Source organism: Lontra canadensis, unplaced genomic scaffold (assembly GCF_010015895.1).
Source record: "Lontra canadensis isolate GAN:19392208 unplaced genomic scaffold, GSC_riverotter_1.0 scaffold3, whole genome shotgun sequence".
In the NCBI taxonomy this organism is placed as follows: domain Eukaryota; kingdom Metazoa; phylum Chordata; class Mammalia; order Carnivora; family Mustelidae; genus Lontra; species Lontra canadensis.
The window spans coordinates 16,876,227-16,902,976 of record NW_022630997.1 but is presented as its reverse complement, the minus strand read 5'-3'; the positions used below and the strand labels follow the sequence as shown (position 1 = coordinate 16,902,976).

At 36.7% G+C, this 26,750-nt stretch overlaps 1 protein-coding gene across 7 annotated transcripts in view; it reads left to right on the top strand.

The window, feature by feature from the left end:
- Positions 1 to 26,750, top strand: part of BTRC (beta-transducin repeat containing E3 ubiquitin protein ligase) — a 177,615-nt gene that overhangs the window by 73,087 nt on the left and 77,778 nt on the right. The window lies entirely within an intron of this gene.

The window sequence follows — 26,750 nt, the reverse complement described above, 5'->3', positions numbered from 1 at the left end:
TGATGGTACCTACACATACATACACATAACTGTTGTGTATTCAGAAAGAAGTCATGATAATTAAACATTCCAAAGACCACAGTACATTTACATGGAAAAAATGAAACCATGCTGAAACTTATGGGCATTCCTCAAATTTTACACATTTGGCTTTCATACGTCTCACACTATGATGATCCCCTCTGAATTAGATTTTGTATGCTGAATTTGGACTCTTGTTGATGAACAAATATACATTTCAAGCTATTAAATAGTGGCAGTGCAAGTCAGTTAACAGTTCAGTTTCAATGATGTCAACATTTTTATTTTCACAGCAGTGTATGTTTGTGCAATTATTTGACTATTTTATTGCATTTTACCCTTATTCTATGAAAGAATAGACACTGGGAAAATTAAAATGATGATAGTAGTGATAAACAACAGTCTAGAGAAAAGGTGGAATTCATTAAGCATACTGAAAGTGACCCTTTAGGCTTGATTAGGCACAAAATTAAAGTACATGTGCAAAATGTTGGAAATATATTATTGAAGAGCATTTCTTTCTTTCTTTCTTTCTTTTTTTTTAAGATTTTATTTTGGAGAGCTAGAGATAGCCACAGAGATAGAGAGAGCAAAGAGGAGAGGGAGAAGCAGGCTCCTTGGTGAGCGGGGAGCCCAATGCTGGGGGATCCCAAGACCCTGGGATCATGACCTGAGCTGAAGGCAGATGTTTAACTGACTGAGTCACCCAGGAGACCCTGATGATCATTTCTTAAAAGGAAAGTATAACTATAGATTTAAAAAACATTTTAGCTAACACTGGAACTTATTGTTCAGCTTCTACCCTTTCAACATTTGTTGATACAAATTTCACTAAGAAAAGGAGAGGTGAACTGAATTTGCTGCATTTTACCTTATCCTGGAAGTAGTTTTTCTTGGAGGAATCGTTAGGACCGATTTATTTTTCAAGATGCCCACTTAGGTTATTTAAATACACTAATTATTTCAAGTTTTGCTGAGTATTTTGACATGCCTGTGATGCTAGTAATGTTCATTTACAGGCTAATGTGCATCATCATCCAGTGTTTAGATTAAACCAGATTATTTTATTGTGAGACAATCATTTCCTTAAAAACTTTTTTCCTAATCATTCTTTTAAAAACTTTTTTATTAATTTTTATGTATTTGAGAGCGAGAACAAGAAAAAGAGAGTGTGAGCGAGCATGAGCAGAGGTGAGGGGCAGAGGGAGAAGCAGACTCCCCGCTGAGCAGGGAGCCAGGTAGGGGGGATGGGGGGGGCTCGATCCCAGGTCGGGTTGTTCTGTAAAGAGGGCTTATCTTTTATGTTAAATAATGTTGGATTTTCCCTAATTGCTTTAAATTCAACATGACCCCTAATGGCCAGAGGAAGAGTACAGGTACCCAAAGGGCCTGGGGTTGCCCCAGGGTTAGGAAGCACAGACTGGAAGAATGGAATTGATGAAAACTAGGGGTGATGAGAGCCTCTGTGGTTGCACTGTCCTTATCAGACAAATTCTTGCTGTGGGTAGTTAAGATGGACCTGTATCTTCTAAGATGCTATTACTTTCTTTATATTCCCAGATTACCTGCTTGTTACTCCCATCTTTGTGCTGAGTAGAGGCCAGAGTATCATAGGAGTTCTTTTTGTGCTGTTCAGGAGTCATTGTTGGTGGTTTTGGACTGGCAGAGCCTTTTGCACCGTCTTTCACTATTGTTCTGCTTTATGTTGTAGTGTTTTATTGTCTTGCTGTCCTTCCTTGTGTTAGTTTCTAGACTTGGTATTTTATGTGGACTGTCAAGATGTGCAATCTTGGTAGATAGGCAGCATTTAGGAAATTTACTTGTCATTTTTCATGAAGAGAGAAACCCAGCTTATTTATGACAGCCTCATTGGGGGAAAAAATTCACTTGTTTAGCTGCATAGGCCTCTTAAGAATTTCAATACTTTCCTATTGGGAAGTGATACCCATGAGTTTTGTTTTTCCTGAGAGTGATGTTGAGTAGCTTTGAGTTTTTCTATATTCTCTGGCCCAGTTCTCTGGAGACTAAGTCTATTATATTTTGAAATAGTTATTTGGGTCTAAGATGTAGTACATCATTATGAAACGGCTTGTTGCAGTGTACCTTCCCCTGCTGGGTTATCTGTCATCTGCCTTTTAAAGTTCTCAGGTGTACCATTCAAATCCTCAAGACCTTTGTTGCAAACCTAGTATCTGTGTCTTGATATGAATTAAATTGGGATTCTGTGCCCTGTAAAACTGACATTAAGAAAGAGTGTATGTATATTATCCTTTAGCAAAAAGTTTGAATCTTAGCTTGATTTGGTCTAATTTTTTTGTGTTAGAGGTCATAAGCAGAAGAGAAAGACTAGAAAGACTAGAGGAATAATACTCATTTTGTTTGCATATTTCGCATGTACACACACAAATACACATAGTGCACTACTTCAGATTAGCAAATACGAAGCTTTTGTATAACATGTAAAGTTTTATATTTGAAAGAAAGCACATAATTAGTTTCACTAAAATACAATTGCTATTGTTCATTGCAGTTTCTCCCCTTTGCATGAGCCATGTTTTTAGGTGAGTGCCTGTTTCTTTACTGATAATAAAACATAAGGGAAATTTCTAATATGATATTTGTATATTTCCTCTAGATTTTCAGATTGGCAGGCCATTAATTTTTTTAAGCATTTCAGTTGCAGTATAGTGCAGTCCTTTGGGGGGAATTGGTAAAATGAGGATAAAATGGGTACAGGATTCCAACAGCTTGAAAATAATGCAGTATTTGACCAGAATCTCTTTTGTATTCCCTACTCTGGTTCTATTCCAGTAGTCCTGGAAATGTGCCTATGCGCTATTTACAGTGAGATTATAAAACTGAATCATGATTTTGGTGAATAGAAGCCAGAGCATGTGGCTCCAGCACCCCAGCTGGCAGTAAGCTCTCCCTAGGTTTATGAATGTAGTTAGATGGCCCCCAACTGTTTACAAGACAGCAGAGGTGAGGTCTTTGATTGACAAGTCAGAAATGCATTATATCATTCTCTCTGCCAGTCTCTGGTTCATGCTGTTAAAAATGTCAGCCTCCAAGTTTGAATGGCAGCCTGAGGGCCTTAGAAGCTTTTTGTTTTCTGAGATGGAAACACAAATTGGATGTGTGCCTGAGCGCTTCATCCTGGGCTGTAATTTCATCTTTTAGCTAAGAACCACAAGGTACACGAGCAAAGCACCCTGTAAACAATAATACTGTGGAAAAAAAAATAAACAAGGTCGTGTTTCTGGTACGTTGATCCGGTGGTGTCCTGACCTCTATCACGTTGAACATCTCCACTCTGATTGCTGTTCCCTTTGGCATTACAATGAGAGAAAGAGAGACTGACATAGGAGGAAAAGATTTAAAGTTGCAGTGTCGTTGCACATTCCTTGTATTGGCTATGAAATATTGAACTGTCAGAATGTGACACTTGGTTTTTTAAGCAACCTTTCTTGTTTGAGGTGTTTGCAGTTCATTCCTTTCTCCCCCATTTGTCTGCTCTCATTGATGGGGTTGGAGGTAGTTGCCTTAAATGCATGAGAAGGGACAATGTTAAAGAGAACTGGGCTGATGGAGCCAAATAAACTTAACCCTGGAACATAAGTACAGGCTGTGAGGCATGGGCAATAGGAGACTGAAGTTGGGTTAGTTCATCAATCTGGGGGTTTATGGAACACTCTGGTGTAAGGAAGAATCAGTTTAGGTCTCTGCTCTGTTTCCGCGGAGGTGGGAGGTTGGGAAAGCAGTGGTGGGTAAAGAGAAGAGGTGGATTAACATAGTTAAACTGATAGCCTACTATATAGATAGCCTCCTATTTAACAGTATTGTCAGTCACCTCCAAATTAACCCAGCTGTGTTATTTATTGCTCTAATTATCCAGTGTCTTTGGGAAGTGGCTCATTATGAAAGACTTAAAATTTTAGCAAGAGGGGCGCCTGGGTGGCTCAGTGGGTTAAGCCTCTGCCTTCAGCTCGGGTCATGATCCCAGGGTCCTGGGCTCTCGGCCTAGCAGGGAGCCTGCTTCCCTTCTTCCTCTCTCTGCCTGCCTCTCTGCCTACTTGTGATCTCTGTCAAATAAATAAATAAAATCTTTAAAAAAAAATTTTTTAGCAAGAAAAAGGACTTTTTTAAATGTGCAAAATTCATATTTATAGTAAAGTTGATGAATATGTCATATGAAGGAACCATTATGTTTGCGTTAGCACAACGTAATGGCACATGAATAGAAAATCTTTGTTGAAAAAGCCAAACCAGAGATTTTTGGTAAATATTTTTCTAGTAGTAGAATGTGTTTTCTGTTGCTATTTGTTTTCAGTTGCAGTATATCTTAAAATAACAAATATTTTATATTTTTAAGATTTTTTTCTTCCTAAGAAAACTCCTCTATCAATAGATGTGTGCTATTATCTTAACTTATTTGGGGGGCATGGACCTTACCAGTAAAGTTTTGTTTTGTTTTGTTTTGTTTTAAAGATGTTATTTATTTGACAGACAGAGATCGTAAGTACGCAGAGAGAGGGGGAAGCAGACTCCCTGCTGAGCAGAAAGCCCTGTGTGGGGCTTGATCCCAGGACCCTAAGATCATGACCTGAGCCGAAGGCAGAGGCTTAACCCACTGAGCCACCCAGGCGCCCCTACCAGTAAAATTTTAAGTGAGAATGACCTTTTGTAATTTTTTTGGAGAATGAAAAAGTAGGAGTTTGTGTTGAAAGTACTTGAATTAACACTGTTGATAGTTGCTGTTTTAATAATATTGATGTTTTTAAAGGACAGCCATTAAGCTTAGCTCTCGTTCACAAACGTGAAAGGCAGGAGAGTTTTAGTCTCTATCATAAATACATAGTGAAATGCACTGGGAAAATGGTGGTAGTCATTTTTGACATTTTTAAATTCTGTCCTTTGAGGTCATGCTGGAAAGAGAGGAGATAATATTTATAAAATAATGCTGTGCTCCCTTGTACCCAGAATTAGGTCCTCACTTAACAAAATACAGTACAAGACCAAAGGGAGGAATACTGAGAATTAGTTACTGTTGACTTAAGTATGGCTCTCTATTTTTTAAAGCATAAATATTGATGTAGATTTGCATTTAAGCTATGAGAACCCTGAGAACCCACTGTCTTGACTCATTTGGGGTGGGGGGGGAGTTAAAAAATCATTGTTAGAGAAAATGATTTCTCATTGTCTGATTTCTTGAGGATGAATAAAAACAAACCATTCTTTTCAATCTTGGAAGAGTAAGAGGTGTGCAAGTGCTTATCAAAGAATTAAGGCCATAAATATGTACTTTTATGAAGTCCCCTAAATCTTAACACAGAGAAACTGTACAAAATTTCTTCTTCTCGGTGTATTATTAATGCATCAGTTACCTTGAAAATGCCTGAGCCCATGGGCTTTTATATAGCCACACCTCCATAATAATGATTAGCTTTATTACCCGAAGTCCAGGCTTGTCTTAAGAACAAAAATCAGTGTATTCATAGAACCTTAGAATTTCAGCATTGGGAGGGATATAAAAAGCCATTTTGTTGCATATAGGAGTCCTTTATGAAATATTTGGCAGGGGATCCTGTAATCTCCGCTTGATCACTGCCAAGCCTAACTTGTTGAGGCATCTTGTTATCTTTATCACCATTGATTCTATAAGAAAGTGTTCTCTCAAGATGGAGTCAAAACTTTTTGTCCATTTAGTGAATAGAATTCTGCCTTTCAGAGTAAAACAGTCATTGTTTTCATGTTCATATATTTATATGTTTGAGCATAGCTATCATGTTGCTTATATTTTCTGTTCTTAGGGTGAATATTCCTGCTTCTTTTAGTATTTCTTTGGAAAATATCAGTATTCATTCCTGCCATTTTTATAACCTCTTATTTTGGTGGAAGGTGTTATCATTCTGGTTGTCCTTCCTTGTGAGTACATTCCACCTTGACAGTGTCCTCATTACAATGTGGCATGCATAACTAGAGGCAGTGCTGCAAAAGTGTGTAATAGTGTAATATACAGGGAAACATCTTGTTTTTGAACATAATTTGGATTATGTAATTTAATTACTGCAGCCTAAAACCGAAATCCTTCTTTGGTATAGGGGATAGAAAAATCTCTAGGAACTTAGCCTGGGTTTGTTTCCTCACCTTTTCTTTGAAGCCAGAAAAGCGTATGTAAGCACTTTGAAAAATGACATAATGCAGTGGCATATCTGGTACAGGTATTTTAAACCTAGCTCCAGTTCCTGAAGATGGTGAACATCTGCTTAGAGGTATTGTAGAGCTCCACAATGCACTAATTGAATTACTCTTTTCTGGAGTTGCCGACTGCACTAATTGAATTAGAGTGTGTGTGTGTGTGTGTGTGTGTGTATAACTGAGATAATTCCAGCCTTAACAGGAGAATCTGTGGGAGATATGACTGATGGTGTGTACTGTGCTGCTATCTAATGGCAGCCTATGGAACTACTACATGGTCTCCAGGGAAGAGAGAATGCAGTCTTCTGATCTGGTGTGACCTCAGTCTAACCCCATGCAGTTTAGTTCAAAAGGTCTCATGATGTATTTTTGTAATTCTAAATCTAAGAAGAAAGAAGGTGATTAATTTCTCCATTAAAAATTAAGATAGGTTTTATTAGGCACAAACATTTTTAAAAGAAGTATTAAGTTGTAAATATTCAACTGAATTTAAAACTTCTAACCTCTAATATAATGGGTGAAAACAAATCCAGTATACTGAGTTAATGGATCATGTTCTTTCTTATTTTGCCTTTCATATGACACAAATGTAAAAAAGAATTACTTTTTTGAAATGCCTTAGCATCACGGAAAAGAAGAATGTTAAATAAATGTTCTTAAATAAAATTTCTTTGTGGTTTTTAAAATACTGAGATCAATGTAAAAGTACTAATAAATTCTGCTATACATGAGTATGCTTTATAAAAATTTCAAGATTGCTATAGGAAAAACATTTTAATTGTAGCAGTATCAGAACAAGTTCTACAAATCTCTGTTGCGCTAGTTCATCATTTAAAATTTAATTTTACCACAAATTTGGGCAAGTTTGAGGTTCTCAGGAGTGAAGTAGGTAATTCTCTTTCTTTTCTAAAAAAAGAATCTGTTAGTTACAATTTAATGCTTTTTGTAAAACGTCAGAGAAGTATAATTCTGTACAACTTTAAAAGCAAACACAATGAAGAGAACTCAGCATGAATTGTTGTTTTGATTCAGTTTAAGCATTCTAACTTGTAAAATAACCCTTCATAGAAAAATACATATGCGTAATCTCTTGATTTATAGAATACCTCTTCACTAATAGAGAAGTGCTATTGGTTACCTTTCTGAGCATTTAAAATGATCTTTTAATTTTACAGTATGAAAGAAACTATATATATAAGTATTATAAAAATTTTAATCTGTTCTATATAATCTTTATTAAAATAAAATGTAAGTTTGAAATAATCCAGTGTTTTGTAGGCAAGTTTGTTTTTTATTTTAAGATTGAGCTACTTAGGTTTTTTTGTATAAATGGCTTTGATGAAAATAACAAATACCTGATATGTACTCTATAGGCTGTCAGGGCATTTTACTGATTTAGAAAATTGTATTTTGACATCATATAGCTCTAAAGCTTTACAAACAACATTGCCATTCACAACTAGCCACAATTCCATTTATTTCATATATAGAGTACCTTCTGCATGCCAGGTACTGTACAAAGTACCGGGCATAAATTAAGAGTCAGACCCTGTCCTCAAGGAGCTTATAGTTATGTATTAGACATTTATTGAGAACCTATGTACCAGACACTGTGCATATAACTTGGGGGACCTACTACTGTGAATAACCATGAGTTTAATGTATTTTTCCCATTTGTTGAACTAGAGGTTTGGCCTAATAGCAGCGTAAGGAAGCTGTATACTGATGTTCCTATCACATATAACTCATCTCAGAAAGAGTCATACCCATATTTCAGACTAGTCTCTCTCCTAAATGACTTTTCCTTATATGCCATTGGATACCTTCTAAGGGGGCAGTGTTGTTTTTGGTAGTTTTATGTTTAGCTTAAAAAGAGATGGGTAATATTTATTACAGTGCCTCCTGCTGGTGGATCATAGATTTTCAGTCCCTGTCTCCAGAAATGGTAATGCCCACTTGTGGTTCGGTAGTTAGTTCAGGGCTTCTTCTAAGGCTCTGAATGGGAAAGAGTCCATTGTATATGAAGTATAAAATGCTTCTTTAAAAAGTCTATTTCTAGCACCTAAATTGTCCTGGGACCAGCCCTTGATATAAAAATTCATAGAAACCTGTTTTTCAGAGTGTGGTAACTCCTTGCCTTAGTGCTGTAGTGTTAAAATTCACATTGGCCAGGTTGTTCTGTAAATTAAACACTGACAGCTACCCTCAGGGGAACAGCCAATGTATTTATGATGATGTGCTGATTACACAAAATACACTGCAAGCAGAAAACAGCTGCAGAGAACAAACCTCTTAAAAAGAATACAATTACAAATAGCACCCTCAGTATTTCTAGCGGTGAGTGTAGAATACAGCATGCTAATGCAGGTTTCTTACTTAGTCTTCCAGAGAACAAAAAATCTGAAGGAGATAAGTTAAATTATGGTTGATTGCACATGTGGTGCCAACATAGCAGTAAACAAATTTTGTTTCTGAAGAACATAGGTACAAATGTACAAATATCAGGTGTAATATAGCCTCTTCCCCTACCCCTCCTTTTTGCTAGTAGGTTTTATTACTGCTTTTCTCATATATAGTAGGGCATGGCCTTATGATAAGGATTCTGGACATTTGAAGGATATTACACAATGAATTGAGCAAGGGAATATTTAAATTGTGTTTTTAAAAATCCATAGAAACTTGGTATGTTGGGGTTTAGATACCAACATTTCGTTTGAAGATACAGCTCTGTATTTTCGTTGTTATTAGTGGCTTTGAAGACTTTTACCTTTGGAATTAATAAAAGGAGTCATGTCTTTGTATCTATGGTAAGATCCTTTTGATTTTTTAGATTCCCTTTTTTCAAAAATACAGTGTTTGGGGACACTGGAATAGTTGGGTAATTGCATATTTCTAGAAGAATCAACTTTCAAGTATGTCCCCTTTCATCCCTGCGTGTTTTTGGTTACATGCAGACAGGTAAGAAGATGAGAAAAAATGTTAGTTTTCCTTGTTTGAGATTGTGTTACAGTTTAGGGTTAGTTTCTATAAAATATTTCAGCTGCTGAGCATGGTACTTCTGTTTAAATCAGTAGAAAATATGTTGATCTTCCAAGACATAAATTTACTCAAGCCAGCTCTGAGGTATAGCAAAGGGGACATAGTGATTGGAAACAGTTCACTTCACCCGCCTGAAACTAAGAATCAACTTTGCAGTGTATGGATCACTGGTATGTAATAATCGACTATTATTGGTCTGTCTGTTGGTCTCTTTTTAAATCAGTTTGGAACCTCCTGGAGTTATTTTCTTGCTCTGCTGACATCAATCCCATGTGGCAGAGGAGTTGTATATAACCAGTTTGGTTTAATCAATAGAATAATTGATAAACCAGATAAGATTTAAACTGATTATGGCCCCAACAGAATTCCCCAGAGGCCTTGGACTCTCTTAATTTTGACATGTGTGTTGTGTACCCTGAGGATGAAGTGCAGTTTGAATTATCTGTTTTTATTTGCTTAATGACGGGGAGGGTGTTAAAGTCAAATGTTTAATTAACCCAGCAATGGGCTGCGTTGTCACTTACACACAGCTGATTGAGATATCTCATGGAGAATACTGAATAGGAATGATAATGTGGCACTGGGACGGAAGATTGCTTTTTCAATCCATTTGCTGGGTCACTGCTTTGAATGTCTTATTGGATGAAAGGCATTCAGCCTGGAGAAAAAATTCAGCATTTAAGTACATTTTGTTCTCTTCTCCCCCTCCAGCCCCCTCCCTGCCCAGAAGTTAACTAAAACAGATATGTTCTAGGTTTAATAAGCCATTCATGTACTAGTAAGAGATCAGGGTAGCCAGTAGCCTCAAGCTACATAATTTCCTATGGAAACGGAAAAATCCTACTAGCCTCCAAGGTATTCTAAATGTGAGCTCTTTTGTCCCTCACATGCCTTGTTCTTGCCATTATTGTGTAGTTGTCTTTGGTTACTTGTCTCTTGCCTCTTTCTGTTGTGTTTGCTTGATATGCAGCCACTCTGAGGCCACAGGCAGACCTTTTTCTCCTAAAGAAGCATATACTTCTGTGCATTTTTACTATTTCATACTGTTGGCTTCTATTTGGTTATATCTTTAATCAAATATCATAGTGAGATTGTTGAACAATATTTAAAAGATGAAAATGTGACGCACAGAGATTCTTGTTCCTTTTGCTACTTTTATTATATAAACAATTGGTTCCTGGTATATATCATTTTGTTGAGAGGCAGTTTGCTTTCTGTATGAACTAAAAAACTAGGCCAGGAAAGATTCTTTTTTTTTTTTTTTTTTTTGGCCAGGAAAGATTCTAATAGCCCACACCATCAAAAATGCAGTCCAGGCAATTGGAGTTTTAATGAGTTGCTGCCCTGACTAACTTTATAATCAAATGTAAAATTCTTTGGAGGCGTATTGAGAAAAACTTAAAAAATTTTTTTATCATGACTTTCCTTCTTTGTGGTTCCTATGTTCTTCTTCTGTCCCCTAAAGATCTAAACCAGGAATTTACTAATTTTTTTTCTTTGCTTTAGTCATTTGTATTCCAGAGAGCACAATAGGGAGAAGGATACAAGATTGATTTTTTTTATGTGTGTCCTCTTGAAAGCATAGTGTGGGGCATGATACTTGGAGGTGCGGGGGGTGGGGGTGGATTTACAAAGCAATAGAAGCATGCAGCTAGTTTTCAGGTGCAGGTTGGACTTCTCCGGGTCAAGGCAGACCAGACGAGAAGCTTATCTTGAGGGACGCAAGTAATAGACCAAATATAGAGCAGCTATTTCAGGAATCATGTAGGTCATTTAATTATCCATTATGATTGAGTGGCTAATGCTCTTTTGGCAATTACATGACCTCTGTTATTCTTGAAACCTTTCCAGGCCCTCGTGGGTCGAATGACCCACCAGTCAGTGCTTGCAGACTTCATTCCACTCAGAAGGAAAAGAGATGCTGGGAACTACTGGCATTTAGAAATGGCTATGCTTTCTTTACCGACCACTATCCAGAATGTCTTTCCTACGGCAGTCAGTGATAGGCAACTGGTTTTGAAGTCAGCTCTTCCTTCATTGTCTTAGGTTGCAAGAGCAAGAGGTACATTGGTTGCCACAAGAAGGAATTGTGGTAAAACAAACTTTAATATCAAAGTTGGCTGTTATAATATTCACAGGTTCTGTGCTGCAAGAGCAGGTACTATGGTATTAAAACTACTGTTGGATCTCTGTTAAACCAGTCATCCATTATAAAACTCTGAAGTTAGTAAAGCAATGTTTCAGCCATAACACAACAACATGTTATTATTGATGATACTAATAATAGATTTTTAAAAATCATTGATTATAATTAATTTTAATTAAATTAGCCAGTTTAAATTGACTGATCATTATAATTCTTATCATTTTAGCATGATCATTTAAGTTGAAAGGTCATTTTAAAAGTGAGATGCTGGGGCGCCTGGCTGGCTCAGTCATTAAGTGTCTGCCTTTGGCTCAGGCCATGTTCCCAGGGTCCTGGGGTGGAGCCCAGCATCGGGTTCCCTGCACGGCAGGAAGCCTGCTTCTCCCTCTCCCACGCCCCCTGCTTGTGTTCCCTCTCTCTTTCTATCTCTCTCAAATAAATAAATAATAAATAAAATTGAGATGCTGATCCAAGACCAAATAATTCTGGAACACATTTGAATTGTTTCTCACTTGTTTTTTCTTTTGTCAACAAAGGATCATTAGTATTTCCAAAGAAAACTTTGCTTTTGCTAAATGGTAGTAAAACTTACTTTTTAAAATTTTGGTGACTTGGAAATACAGATTTGTTGTGATTCTTTAGATTAAGAAGAGTTACAGTATAGAAAGGAATGACAAATTACTTGTAGGATTTGTCAGGAATGCATAAACAAAATTCTGTATACTTATTAGCAAAATGGAAAATTTAATGTATATAACCATTCTCTAGCATTCCAATAATTTAAGGCCGTAGGCTTAAGAGAAATAATTTTGTTAGAATAACACTCAAACATATCCTTTAAGTAGAAACCATTTGCATCGTTACAGAAAACAAATCTATTGGAGAAAAAGAAAATTATTTTTAAATTTGTTATACATCAAAGAGCATTGTTAAAGCAACTACAACAAACCTACAAGGTTATTTATTCCTGGGGCAGTAAAATTAGCCATCTTTCCATCTTTCCAAGTAAATTTGTTAAACTATTCCTGGTAGAACTCCCAAGTTAATCTGTTTTGGTTTTATTTTCATTTTGTTGTTTGGTAATATTAACAAATGAAAAATTGAAGACGTGAATTGGTATTTATAATCTTTGACCCTCCAGAAATAGCACCCCTTGTACTTGAATTTTAAATCCTTCAGGCCAGTATTACCTTGGTATCTGGCTACTTGGAGGCTATGAGAATGTGGTCAGTGTAAATGATATTAGCTGTTTTCTGTTGAAAAACACATTTTTCCCTCATTGTAGTTTTTTAAGCATCTGTAGTGGAGATGAGGAGAAAATGAGAAAGCCAAATTTACAGTAACAGCAGAAGTTACAGCTTAAACTCAAGTATCCTGAGTAAGGAGTGTAGTTAGTCTATTTGGCATTTTAAGAAGAGAGCAAGGGATACAAAACAAAGTGTGATTTTTGATTTCTTATTGATACATTGCAGTTCTTTGAGGCATATCCTTCAAGTCCTATGTTGGACCATGTTTTCCCACCCTTGGGAACCAGAAGTCTATATAAGTCTATGTAAGAGATGATATTTGTAATTTTAAAGACCTGAAAATCCATAAAGATTTTATATAATTAGTGGAAAATCCAGAGGATAATAGGCCCACAAACTAGTAATTTTTTTAATAATAAGGAGAAAAGGAGAGTAATTAGACAAGGGGCAGTTCACGATTGAAATCTACACCTAAACACAAATCTTAACGTAGTCCAGTCTGGTTTTCAGAAATTTACTTATTTATGTTGAATAATTTCATTTTTACTCCACAATATGTGGATGTTGGGTATATTATAGTTTATCAACTTTAAAGGAGCCTTTAATTTTTTTCATGATGTTGAATTGTAATAAAATGGAAACACCAAATCAAGGAAGATACCCAAGGTGACGAGAGTCATTTAGCAGAAAAAAATTCAGGAGCAAGGGTGACAGAAATAACTGATCTGCAGAGAAAAGGGATTCTGGCATGCATCCTAAGGGGTTCTATAGTTCTCAACCCCATTTTGAGAAATCAAAAAGATCTACAGAATGCAGATGTCTTTGAGTTACAAAAATAACCAGATGTCCTTATTAGTAGAAGCAAATGTTTGCCTTTTAATTCACACAAACTATATGCAGAGGATCTCTGGATGAAATAGTATATAAATAGGGCAGGAAAGAAAATTGTGGCATGAAAGGCTCTGTCCTAAACATCTAGTCATAAAGATAATATCTTGAAAAGGAAAACAAAAAAAAAATTCTTTAAGAGTCATGTAGATTTAAAGGTAAGAGAGGCAAAGTAAGCTAGTTACACTTTTGTTCACATGATATGTAAATTTGGTTTCTTATTACGAGTGTCTTTTAATCCCAGTCTCCCTGGTGAATTTTTGTTTATTTTACTATGCTTGTTTAGCTACTTTGTGCATTGTCAATTGTATTTTAAATGGTGAAAGCATATGAAAGTTCTTTTTTCCCCCTGAATGAATGATAGTTGCCTTAGTTCTCTCAAGAAAAACAATCTACTGTAGTAGATAAATGCCCCCCTAGCAAGCCTCTTGGGATTTTTAAAATACCAAGCCACATTGTTGCAAATAGAAGTGGTTTGGTGACCTCACTGGGATGTTAAGCGGAATCAAATAAAAAGTCTACTCGAGAGGACAAGGTATGAAGTTTTTTGTTTTTAAATCAAGCCTTTGGAATCAAAAACCTTTAGAGTTTAGATAGACTGACTTCTGATGTGGAGCATATTAACATAATTACAGACTCTTTTATATACTCACAGTCATTCCTGAATTGATGTTCAAACCTTTGATTAAGCCACAAAGCTGACCGTGTTCAAATGCTGTGTGATATCTCTCCTATTCATAAAACAGGTAACTGTTTTAGCCTTTTTTTTTTTTCATTCCCAAATGTATTGACAGAAATTTGTCCTTCTCCTATAGCTGTAACTATACTTTTAACGGTGAAGTATTAAACTGCTGTAATACAATATATTCTATAACTCGAAAGTTAACAAAAGCCCATTTGCTGCTTCTTCATGCCCTTGCCTTGTCACTCCCTGGTGCAGCTCCGTCTCTTCCATCCTTCTTATCAGAGTATCTCAGTGCTTAGTTGAGCTTGTTTATCTTAAAAGAGCAGGAGGCAGGCTTTTAGGGAGTAAGCTACATGTTCCAGTGTAACAGGCACCAATGCTGTTTGACTTGAAAAACATTTGATCTCTTACATTAACAGTCCATGTCACTGTAATAGAGACTACAGCTGGGCTGTTGTTCAGTTTTCTGTTATTTTAGCTCTGAAATAACTGTTAGTGCTGCTCCAAAATCTCCGTGTTTAAAATTGTATATTGGCTGTCCCCCCAGGACTCGTAAGTAAACAAGGTGATATGTGTGGCCAGAGGGAGCTTATATTGTTAGCTTTGTTTTAAATAAGAACCTTCCCTATCTAAAGGTGGTTTTTGTCTGATCCCTCATGGTGTGCTGCATGAGTTTGCTTGTGTAAATTTGTATATGTTGCAATATTTTAAAGCAGATTTTTGTTACTAATGTGTGAGCTCAATAACTATTAATTATGGACTTACTTCCCCCCCCCTCGAATAATGAAGCATTTAGTTTTTCTCACCAAGCTTAACTTAAGATATCCTGAGTGATTTCCCTAAGTAGAGCAGTTTGTATAGCAGCTGTTGAAAATGGGCAGGCAAGAATTTAAGGGGTACGTTTGTTAGACTTAAATATTACTTAGCTTTATTTTAAGATATTCAGTTATTGGTAATTTCTGTGCCAGGAATACTTTTGACAGTTGGAATCAAGGTTAGCAATATTTAAAGAACAGAAAATAAAATTTATAAAATCAGATTGCTATTTTCTTCCTTTTTTAGAGTATCTCTTATTTTAATAGTGATAGAATGGCGGCTCTTTCTAGTAGTGGTAGAATGACAGCAATTTTACTCCTTCCCTTCTTCCTTTCTCTATTTATTTTTAAGAACCTAGTTTGTTTTCCTATTCTAATTCTCTTCTCATATGCTACAACACTACCAAGCCACCTAGCACTTTCTTTGAATTTAACTGAAAATACATACATCAGCTAGCACAAGTATAATTGGTTGAAAGGCAGCCATCTATCTGGGGAGTTCTTCTAAATACCGAATGTGTCATGTGCTTTGACATGACATATTTGTAATATCTCTGAATACAGAAAGCACTTTCTGTGTTAGCTGTAGGTGCTAAAGCAGTAGTGTGTTTTAAGAATGTGTGCAGTGCAAATTCTGGCTTGTGAGGTAATGACAAGTGTTTGCCTGCATAGACAATATATTTTTTCCCCTTGAGGTCCCCACACACCTAGTTTCCCTCAAGCTCATCATCTCTGTCAGGTTAATCAATAGGCACCGTATGGCAGAGGGTCAGTAATCAGTGTCATCGTGCCTTTAAATCGTGTTGAAAATTTGCTTAAAGCCTGGGCCAATTAACATCGAGATGATGAATGGATGGGAAGATGGGAAGAGCCTGACGCTCAGGGGCTTTGTGAGGAGGAGATGCTCAGCTGTTGAGCAGCAGACACCAGCGAATAAAATCAGCCATTCATGTGAGCTCAGTCCACCCACTCTTAATGATAATGTCAATCTAGCAAAATATATACACATTGGAGTTGTCACGAGTTCATAAATCAAAGGAGTTTGTCAAAGGCATTCAGATTAACGAGGCAGCAGCAATAACAAGTCAAATTTGCATAGAGAATTGCTCGAATCTCAGTAAATTATGATCCTGTTTTTCATTTGATTATTTGCTAATGTCTCAAGAGGGAGAATGATTATATTAGCATGCAAAATCTACTCCAGAAGTAGAAATCTGAAGTATAGAAGACCAGCACACTATGACAATTAATCAGTTTCTGCATACTAGCATAAATGCACAAGGCCCAGAAATGAACTTCTTTTTTATTATTATTTCTCCTTGCTACTGATCCAAATGGTTCAGCTTGACAGAGACTTTATATTGCTTTAACAGTGTTCTGAATTGTGCCTGCAGGCAAGACATAGTTATGCAGCTATAACCAACCTATCCATCTGCCAACCAGATTGGAATTCTCCTATCCAAGGCTTCCATTAACCCCCACTGACAGCTCCAAACAGGATTAAGAATTTGGAAGCATAAAAAATAGTTGTTCTTTGCAAATATACACAGTCCCTTTGCATTTTGAGAAAGGCTACATCTGCAGTGTTTTATAATTAGTGTCGGACAGTGTAGCAGGAGAAAAAATCTAGTTGGTTTTCGTTGTTATTTTTGTCTTTTTGGAATTCTGTCATAGAAAGTAAGGCAGTACTAATGGAAGTCCTGTGTGTTTAGTTGTCTGAGAGTGCTTTCCATTATATCTGGTTTCTAGCACTGTGCTTGCATTGGTATATTGCTAGAAAATACCGCTTCTTGAAAGCTTTAACTGGTAGATCTTGTTGAAATTTAGCAGGATAGGGAGGCTTTGATGTGGTTGTTGTTTAATCGAGTATGTCAAATGATAAACGTGCTAGAGAAGCAGTGTGCATGAAAACATGCCAGAGAATATTATCTTATGAGGACACCTCAGGTCCTCCCTAAAACTGGTCCTTGAGTAGGATTCTTCAATCAACTACTGAACTTAAATGACCTGTGTTTTTTTTTTCCTCCATCGATGCCTAGAACGATTAATTCACACACAGTGTATTATTTATGTCACCTTTCACTGAAGAGTTTAAATGATTTTTATTCCTGTAGTTAAATTGCCTTTAATTTTGTAAAAGAACAATTATTCCTATTTTTGGGAATTGCGAATCGTAGATATTTGGAGGCTATACTTACCCCAAATGATACAAGTTAATGGAAAAATATTAATTCAGTTACTGATTTACCAGTCACGCCTACTGTGTGATGTTTGCAACTAGCTATTAGAAATTGGTCTCTAGATTTTTTTTCTTCACGTGGTTGTCATTCTACATGATGATAATCAAATGACTCCATTTTTTCCATGTGTTCAAAGTCAGAGTTACAATTCACCACAATTTACCCACTTCACTAATGTAACTTTCCTGGTTACAGAATCCTTTGAATTTTCTCAATGAGGAATATAGCATAGGTAGAAAATGTTACTTCTAGTGTTGGAGCTGATTATTTTATTTATAACAGATGTCTATTCAGACAAGCTCAGCCTCTGTTGCACCATCCAACCTTGAGCAAGCTGCTTATTCAAAGATTATGATAAGTCATTATGAGTGGCTTGACTTTTCATCACTGTGTAAATTAGTTTAGTTTTTCATTTGATTATAGAATCAACTCTTGATTATCCATGTCATCAGGAGTTGTGTGTTCAAATAGATAACTGAAAACAGTAAATAAGCCACTTACTAGGTCATGGAGAATATTGCCCTAGCCATAAACCTGCTGTGTGCTATCATCAAAATCTGTCTACTTCTTGTTTTAGACACCAAAAAAAACAACCAAACAAAAACAAAAAACCCAGCTCTGAAGAATCAGGAACGGTTTGCTTATTTACAGGAGAACTTTTCTTTCCTAATCAACGGTTGGCAAACTTTAACTATAAAGGATCAGACATTAAACACTTGAGGCTTTGTGGGCCATAGGATCTCTGTTGTGATTACTCATCTTTGCCATTGTAGTATGCAGGTTGCCATAGATAAAAGGCAAATGAGTGAAGGTGGCTAAGTTTCATTAAAACGTTATTCATAACATAAAGGTGTATCATTAAATAATTCTCTCTTTCTCTTAAAAAAAAAGTTATTTGTAAAAACTGTGTTTGGAGTAGGAGCTTACTCTGAGTTGTCATACCGGCATTATAAAGCGATGGGATAGTAGGACTATGTAGTTCAGCTGTCACTTTGAAGGTTTTCAGCTTTGAAAACCTTTTTTAAAGCTAGCCGGACAGTGTGGGTATAGGGCTTCAATTCTTTTTTTTTTTTTTTTGGTAAAGATTTTATTTATTTATTTATTTATTTGACAGACGAGATCACAAGTATGCAGAGAGGCAGGCAGAGAGAGAGAGAGAGAGAGGAAGGGAAGCAGGCTCCCTGCTGAGCAGAGAGCCCGATGTGGGACTCGATCCCAGGACCCTGAGATCATGAGCTGAAGGCAGAGGCTTAACCCACTGAGCCACCCAGGTGCCCAGGGCTTCAATTCTTTACTAAGCATTTATCCATATATTATGTAATATGTTGCAAAGTAGAGGGAGCCACAAAGGCTTTACCAAAAAAGCTTTCAACATTACTGGGTAGTTGAGAGTAATATGCAAACATTTATCTAACTAAGTGCTAAATTGTGTGGGCCAAGATAAAAATGTTAAGGAATTTCCAGTAGAGAAAGTGGAAATAGTTATATGGTTTCTTAGAGAATATGACATTTGAAATTCATTTCAAGAATGAGAAGGACTTGAATTGATTAGAGTTTTTTCTTGTGTTTTTATAATTGCTGAGTGAATGACACTAAAATTAAGGATCCTCCCAGCCTGGAAATGTTGAGATTATATTGCATGTTTATAAGGCTATGAAGAGACTTGATTAAGTAGGGCAGAAAATGTTTGCTGATGGAATTAACTTGATGTCATATAGAAGAAAATTCTGGAAGGTCTTGGAGTCCAAGCCTAAAACTTAATATTTGATTTCATAGGAAGAAAGGGTCATGAAAATTTTTTGAGGGAAAAGACCACCCTGACACTAGTATTTAAGAAAGATTAATCGGCAATAGCATTCAATTGAACAAACACTTTAAAAACTCACATTATGCTCTCAAACTTTGTGCTGAGCCACTGGAAAATGAAGATGAAAAAAACTGGCCCCACCCAGAAGAATTCTACAGTACGCAGTAGGAGTGGAAAGCTTGTTCCTAGAGAGATATGATATACAGAGATATAAAGCATAAGTGCCAAAATAGAAATAAAATGCTAGTTCAGAGTAATCAGTTCCAGCCGGGGGTTAGTGGGGTGGGAGTAAGGAGAAGGGTTCTCAGAGAAGATACTTGAGTTGAATCTTGAATCAGAATTGTAATGATGTAGAGATCAGGAAAGGAGTCTATTTGTTTTTAAAGATTTATTTATTTATTAGAGAATAAGCAGGCAGGGGGAGGGGCAGAGGGAGAGGGAGAATCTTTTTTTTAAGAGTTTATTTATTTATTTGACAGACAGAGATCACAAGTAGGCAGAGAGGCAGGCAGAGAGACAGGGGGAAGCAGGCTCCCCTCTGAGCAGAGAGCCTGATGTGGGTCTCGATCCCAGAACCCTGGGATCATGACCTGAGCCGAAAGCAGAGGCTTTAACCCACTGAGCCACCCAGGTGTCCCAGAGAGGGAGAATCTTAAGCAGACTCCCCACTGAGCTCGGAGCCTGATGTGAGGCCCAGTCTCACGATCCTGAGATCACCACCTGAGCTAAGGACAAGAGTAAAACGCTTAGCCAACTGAGCCACCCAGGGGCCCCAGGAAAGGAGTCTGTTACACACTGAGGGAATAGAAAATAGGAATAGCAAAAGCATAGGGATGCAAGAGTGCTTTTCATACTGTGGAGAATGATAAAATAATGTCGTGTAAGTAGTTCAGAGACTGATGGAAAGGTAAAATGGCCAGATTGTGGTTGCTATACTAAGAAGTTTGGACTTAATCCTGTAGGGGACAGAGAGCTATAAAAGGGTTTTGGGCAGGGTGTGGGGTAGGGTGAGGTAAATAAATGTCTTTTTAGAACATGGTTCTGATGGTAGTGTATAGAATGGATCACATAGGGGTTTAGGCAAGTGTGTCAGAAGGCTATCTCAATAGTAATAGCACTGGTAATAAGTGTTGGTGGTCTGGTCTGGACTAGAGTAGAGGTTATGGAAATACAAACCGAGGGCTAGAACTCTCTCTCTTTTTTAAAGATTTTATTTATTTATTTGCCAGAGAGAGTGAGAGATCACAAGTAGGCAGAGCAGCAGGCAGAGATAGAGGGGGAAGCAGGCTCTCTGTTGAGCAGAGAGCCCACTGCGGGGCTCCATCCCAGGACCCTGAGATCATGACCTCAGCCGAAGGCAGAGGCTTAACCCACTGAGCCACCCAGGCGCCCCGCAGGGTTAGATCTCTTAAAATAGATGATTGAAAGGAAAATTGGTTAGATACATTCCAAGAAAAAACGGTGGGGGGAAGGATGAGTAAAAATTGGCTGAGGATTTAAGTTTGGGTTGAAAAGAAAAGTTGGGAGGGAAGGAGGTGGCCTAGGATGGGTAAGAATGGTAAAAGAGTGCTTTAAATTTGGATATGTTGATTTTGAGACTGTTTATTTAAATCTGTCATCTGAATACTTTCTTTGAGGTGATTTCTTTGTCTTTTTTATTCACCCCCAAGTTACTTCTGGAAACATTTTATCCAGAATACATCCCTGAGATCTAATGCACAAGCTTTAGCATTATTTCACTATATTCACTTTTTCTTATCCAAATGTCTGTTACTTTGTATTTAGGTGTTACAACTCAAAGCTTCCAGTTTGAATTAAAATTCCAAGTTGTCTGCCAGACTTTTAGTCTCCCTTTTAATTCTAAACTAGTAAATGCTGGGCTAAGAGAGAAATATTTGAGTTAATATGAAAGGTAACAAATTATGTAGTATTTTTTTCAGAAATACTTTATTATGAAGCTGCTATGTATATCATATTGTTACTCCCAGACTACAGATACATTCTGCAAATAAATGTATTTACTATAACTAAATGTTTAATCTGAGTGTTGCAAATGAGTTGTTCAAAGCAGTCAGGTTTTTCTAATTAGGTTAAGTGGTAGAATATAACTTTTATTATTTATATTTAAGGGAATTTCCCCCAAAGTTTATTTTTCACTTATCTGACTTCTATTTTTCCATTTTTAAAGGTATTTTCTTCTAGATGTCATCTATTTTACTTGTTAGTTTTTATTTTTATATAATTTCAGAATTACAGAACAGTTGAAATAGTGCAAAGAATCCCCTTACACTCTTCATACAGATTCTCCACATGTTAACATGTTACTGAATTTGCTCTATATGTACATACATAAATATGATCACATCCATTTACTTTTTTCTGAACCATTTACAAGTTACAGACATAATGTCCTTTTACCAACATAAGTGTTTCATTCTATGTTTCCTAAAAACAAGGACATTCTTTCAAATAACAGTACAAATTTATCAAAATGGGAAAATTAAATGTATAAACAAATGGTGGTACAGCCATATCGTGATAGTACTTGGCAATAAAAAGGAAAGGACTGTAAGGACGCCTGAATGGCTCAGTGAGTTAAGCATCCAACTCTTGATTTCGGCCCAGATCATGATGTCAGGGTCATGCGATTAAGCCCTGTGTCAGGCTCTGTCCTCAGTGTGGAGTCTGTCCGTCCCTTCCCCTGATTGCATATGGCACACTCTCTCTCTAAAATAAGCAAACAAACAAATAAATGAACAAATAAGTAAATAAATTTTTAAAAGGAAATGACTATTGATATATTCAATAACACAAATATGTTAAGCTAGGTGGGAAAAGATTTAAAAAATTATATTCTATATGATTCTATTTTGTGACATTTTGGAAAAGACAAAATTAGTGAGGAAAAAATCTGTTATTATGAGGGAAAGGGATTGACTATAAAGGGGCAGTGCAAGAGAATTTGGGAAATGATGAGTTGCTTTACATCTTGATTATGATGGTATTTACATAACTGTATGTTTTTTGCTGAAACTCACATAATTATACACCAGAACAAGTGGATTTTTCTATATGTAAATTTTAAAAGTGAGGAAACAATCATGAAATTAACATCGATACAATGTTATTAGCTCATCTATAGAACTTACTCAGATTTTCCCAATTGTTCCAATAATATCCTTTATACCATTATGTCATGATGCCCACCCAGTAGTTACCCATCAAAATCAAATGAAACTGGGGATCAGGAGGAAGAAAATTGTGGGTATGGCCTAGAGAGGCACTACTCATCCTGTTAGATGCAGATCACTATTCTTCATTATATAATTCTGTATAGAGAAGTTTATCATCAATTTTGCTTTAACCCCCCAGAATAATGTCAGATTACAGGTTGCATTTAGTTGTCCTCTCTCTTTAGTTTCCTTTCATCTGAAACAGATCCTCAGTCTTTCTTTGTATTTCATGACTCTGACATTTTTTGGTTAAGTACAGACTAGTAATTTGGGTTATCTAATGTTTTCGTATGAACAGATTGAGATTATGTGTTTTTGGCAAGGTTTCCTCAGAAGTAGTAATGTGTTCTCAGTACATCATATCAGAGGCACATAATTTTTTTAGAAGATTTTATTTATTAGAGAGAGAGAGAGAGAGAGAGAAAGTGATCACAAGCAGGGGGACAGGTAAAGGGAGAAGCAAGCTCCCCTCTGAGCAGGAAGCCCAATTCAGGACTTGATACCAGGACACCAGGATCATGACCTGAGCCAAATGCAGAGGCTTAACTAACTGAGGCACCTGAGCGCCCAGGAGGCACATAATGTTAAGGTGGTGTCTACCATATCTCTCCACTGTGAGGTTATTGTTTTTCCTTTTGTAATATTAAATACCTCATGAACACGTGTTTTAAGATCATGTAACACTCCTGTTATTTGTCTAACTCTCACCCACTAATTTGTGGCACGAGTCTTGCTTGCATCAAGTGGTTACCCTTAAAAAGAACTTACTGGACATAATTTAGCTTGATGACCAGTACAGTTATGAACATGACTTATTGGGATGCACCATAGATAAAGATAAGAGGGATAACTGTGCTCCTGAGAGGAGAGCCTGGGTGATGTTGGAGAGCACACAAACTTTGAGAACCACTGAGGTAACCACTTCGGTATACATGGGTGTTTCATCATTTCCTTCCATCTTCCATCTTCAAGACTGTAAACTGTTTATCTGTTTGCTGGCTTTCTGGCTCTCTTCTTCACTATTACAAGGGTGTCTTACTCCTTGCTCCTAATATCATGACTGTTTAATGTCCCTACCTCTATTTTAAGGTAATAAATTTCATGATACCCACTCAATAGTTCCTCATCTAAATCAGATAAAGTAGAGGGTTGGGAGGAGGAATATTGTGGATATGGGCTACATGCTGCTCATTCTATTATGTTCACATTACTATTTTCACTATGTAATTTAGTACATAGTTTACCATCAATTTGGTTTCACCCCATCACCTATAGACTAAAAATGTGATCATAATAACTTCACTATTGCAGACTTCTGCCACTATGTTTCCAAGTTTATTATGATGACATTTTAACAAAACATAATTAACGTTGAAATATAGGACTTTGCATTGAATTAAACCAGGTTGGATTATAAATGATATTGTATTTAAAGGAAGGTGGAACTTCATGGTCTGGGGAAGTTACTTGCATGTTGTAAGTGTATAATTGAATACTGGCTTAAGTTTGTATTACATAAAACACTTAATTTTAGCATTTAAAACATTTATACTTTATTTTTCTTAAAAGTTAAATATACAAGTTGATTTTATGGGTTTATTGTTGACCTTTCCCTTCCTCTGTTTATCTTAAAGTGGCATATATTGCTATTTTCATTATTTGGACTATTTTACAGTCATTACTTCCACTGTGCCTCTAATTTTTTTGTAAATCGACTACATTACTTTTTTTTCAAAATGGAGAGAAAACCCAGTTAGAACTCGCAAGTTATTGAGTCTCTGCGCCTTCCTTTGTAGCATAGCATGTTTTTTCTTCTTTGTCTTAATTTTAGGGACCATTACCTTATAGTGGTCATCACAAATGTCAGATATCAAGTTAAATATCTTTTAAGAGATTTCTGCCCAAAAGGAACACCTTACAACACGGGCCTGTCACACCAACTACAGGCAAGGCACAAGGTATACAGATGTTAGCCACAAAGGTACAGGGTCTTAAAATGACACTGTTTACATGCTGCTTATCCTTAAATATCTCTTAAAATATAATATTTGATAGAAACAACAAAAGGTATATCTAAAATACAGTTATGATCCTATACTAATAATGTCATAGTTGTATGAAAATTTTCACATAAACTCATGTTAGAAATAATTTCTGCATCTAAAAGTAGTTCCCCAGTTAGAATGTGATGAGTGTATGTAATGTAATGAGTATATAAAAATTTTTCTAAACTTGCAAATTTAAAAATATTAACACAATGAATGTAGTTGTGGAAAATAAAACCCAAGTAATTTGTATTTGGATTTTCCGTACTTTGCCTTGCAGGTGGTGACTTATATGTGTTGATTACCAAATTTTTTCCAATTATTTTGTAGTGTGGTAAAATACATATAACATAAAATTTATCATCTTAACTATTTTTTAAGTGTATGGTTCAGTGGTGTTAAATATATGCATTATATTTTGCAACCATCAGCCTCATCCATTTCCATAACTTTCATCTTGTGAAACTGAAACTCTGTACCCATTAAACAATAATTCCCTATTCCCCCACTTCTCCCAGCTCCTGGCAACCACCATTCAGCTTTCTGTATGATTTTGACTACTCTGAGTATCTCATGTAAGTGGACTCATATAGTAATTATCTTCTTGTGACGGACTTAATTCACGTAGCATAATGTTCTCAAGGTTCATATACGTTGTGGTATATACAACAATTTCCTTCCTTTTAAAGGCTGAATACTATTCCATTGATATATTACACCACATTTTATTTTATTTTATAAATAAATAAATAAATTATTTATTTATTTGCTTATGTTTATTACGTTATGTTAGTCACCATACCGTACTTCATTAGTTTTTGATGTAGTGTTCTATGATTCATTGTTTACGAGTAACACCCAGTGCACCTTGCAATCCTTGGCCCTCCTCAATACCCATCACCAGGATTGCCTATCCTCCCACCTGCCCCTTCCTTCTAAAACTGTCCGTTTCTTTTCGGAGTCCATAGACTCTCATGGTTTGGCTCCCCTTCCGATTTCCCTTCTCCATTTTTCCCTTCCTTCTCCTAATGTCCTCCATGCTGTTCCTTATGTTCCACAAATAAGCGAAACCATATGATAATTGACTTTCTCTGCTTGACTTATTTCACTTAGCATAATCTCCAGTCTCATCCATGTTGATGCAAAAGTTGGGTATTCATCCTTTCTGATGGCTGAGTAATACTCCATTTACACCACATTTTATTTATCCCTTCATTGGTCATTGGACACTTGGGTTGCTTCCATGTTATGAACACAGGTGTACACATTATCTCTTGAGACTCTGCTTTCAGTTCTTTTGAATATATACCTAGAACTGGAATTGTTGGATCTCTGATCATTCTGTTTAATTTTTGAGGAACCACCATACTCTTTTCCACAGCAGCTCAATTCTTTTATAGTCCCACTAACCGTGCATGAGAGTTCCAATTTCTCAACATCCTTGCCAATATATATTTTGGGTTTTGTCTATTTTTGATAGAGTGTTCTTAATGAATGTGATGTGGTATCTCCATGTAGTTTTGATTTACATTCCTGAAATGATTAGTGATGTTGAACATCTTTTCATGTGCTTGTTGGCCGTTTGTATATCTTCTTTAGAGAACTGTCTATCCAAGTCCTTTGTACATTAAAAAAAAAAAAAGATTATTTATTTGACAGACAGAGATCACAAGTAGGCAGAGAGGCAGGCAGAGAGGGGTAGGGGGGAAGCAGGCTCCCCACTGAGCAGAGAGCTGACATGGGGCTCCATCCCAGGATCCCCGGATCACAACCTGAGCCGAAGGCAGAGGTTTCAACCCACTGAGCCACCCAGGTGCCCCCTTTGTACATTTTTGAATTGGGTTGTTTGGAGTTTTTTGTTTGTTTAATTTTACAACTTCTCTATATTCTGGATTTTAAAAAAGGTTTATTTATTTTAGAGAGAGTGCACATGTGCACACATGAATGAGAGGGAGGGGCAAAAGGAGGAGGAGAAAGAGAATCTTAAAGCGGACTCCCTGCTGAGCATGGAGCCCCATGAAGGGCTTCTCCCAGGACCCCCAAGATCATGACCTGAACTGAAATCAAGAGTCAGGTGCTCGGGGCGCCTGGGTGGTTCAGTGGGTTAAGCCTCTGCCTTTGGCTCGGGTCATGATATCAGGGTCCTGGGATTGAGCTCTGCGTCAGGCTCTCTGCTCCGCGGGGAGCCTGTTTCCCTCTCTCTCACTGCCTGCCTGCTTGTGATTTCTCTCTCTCTGTGTTAAATAAATAAATAAATAAATTTTTAAAAATTAAAAAAAAAAAAAGTCAGGTGCTTAACCAACTGATCCCACCCAGGCACCCTTATATATTCTGGATGTTAATCCTTCATCAGATACATGATTTGCAGATATTTTCTCTCATCCCA